The 479-nt window shown below is 36.7% G+C and overlaps 1 protein-coding gene across 1 annotated transcript in view; it reads right to left on the bottom strand.

Annotated features, from left to right (window-relative positions):
* LOC119592455 (phosphatidylinositol 4,5-bisphosphate 3-kinase catalytic subunit delta isoform-like) overlaps nucleotides 1-479 on the bottom strand; it is a gene marked incomplete in the record, with an annotated part of 17,810 nt that overhangs the window by 14,028 nt on the left and 3,303 nt on the right.

The following is a 479-nucleotide window of genomic DNA, read 5'->3' on the forward strand; positions in this document are numbered from 1 at the left end:
TGGAGACTAATGATACATTTTGGAAGGAAAAGCCCATGGGGGAAAAAACAAATCTAATCTCTATACATTTATATAAAAAAAAAGCAGAAAACCAATTTGGGGGAATCTCGAACTCCTCGGTCCTTTGGCATTCACGTATATTGGCAGAGAGGATGAAATAATCAATGCGGATGATATAAAATGCACCAAAACGATAAGAGACTACCAGCTATAAGTCAGAAAGATGAAAAGATAAACTTCTAATTAAGAATAAATATATTCAAGAATTAAAAACACACTGCCCCCTTTCCTGACTTTACATGCAGAATCTCCAATATGAGTGGGTCAGATCCAGGCCTCATAAAGCTGCTATGAGAGGTCCATCTACCAAAATCATGGCTTGCTGCTTAGGTGAAATACATAGAACTTTCGACATTCTCCTTAGGCAAGAGAAGAAAACGAATCAACTTGTTTGTGCCTATTATCAATAGCCTCAAAAT

Source organism: Penaeus monodon, chromosome 30 (genome assembly GCF_015228065.2).
Source record: "Penaeus monodon isolate SGIC_2016 chromosome 30, NSTDA_Pmon_1, whole genome shotgun sequence".
Taxonomy (NCBI): domain Eukaryota; kingdom Metazoa; phylum Arthropoda; class Malacostraca; order Decapoda; family Penaeidae; genus Penaeus; species Penaeus monodon.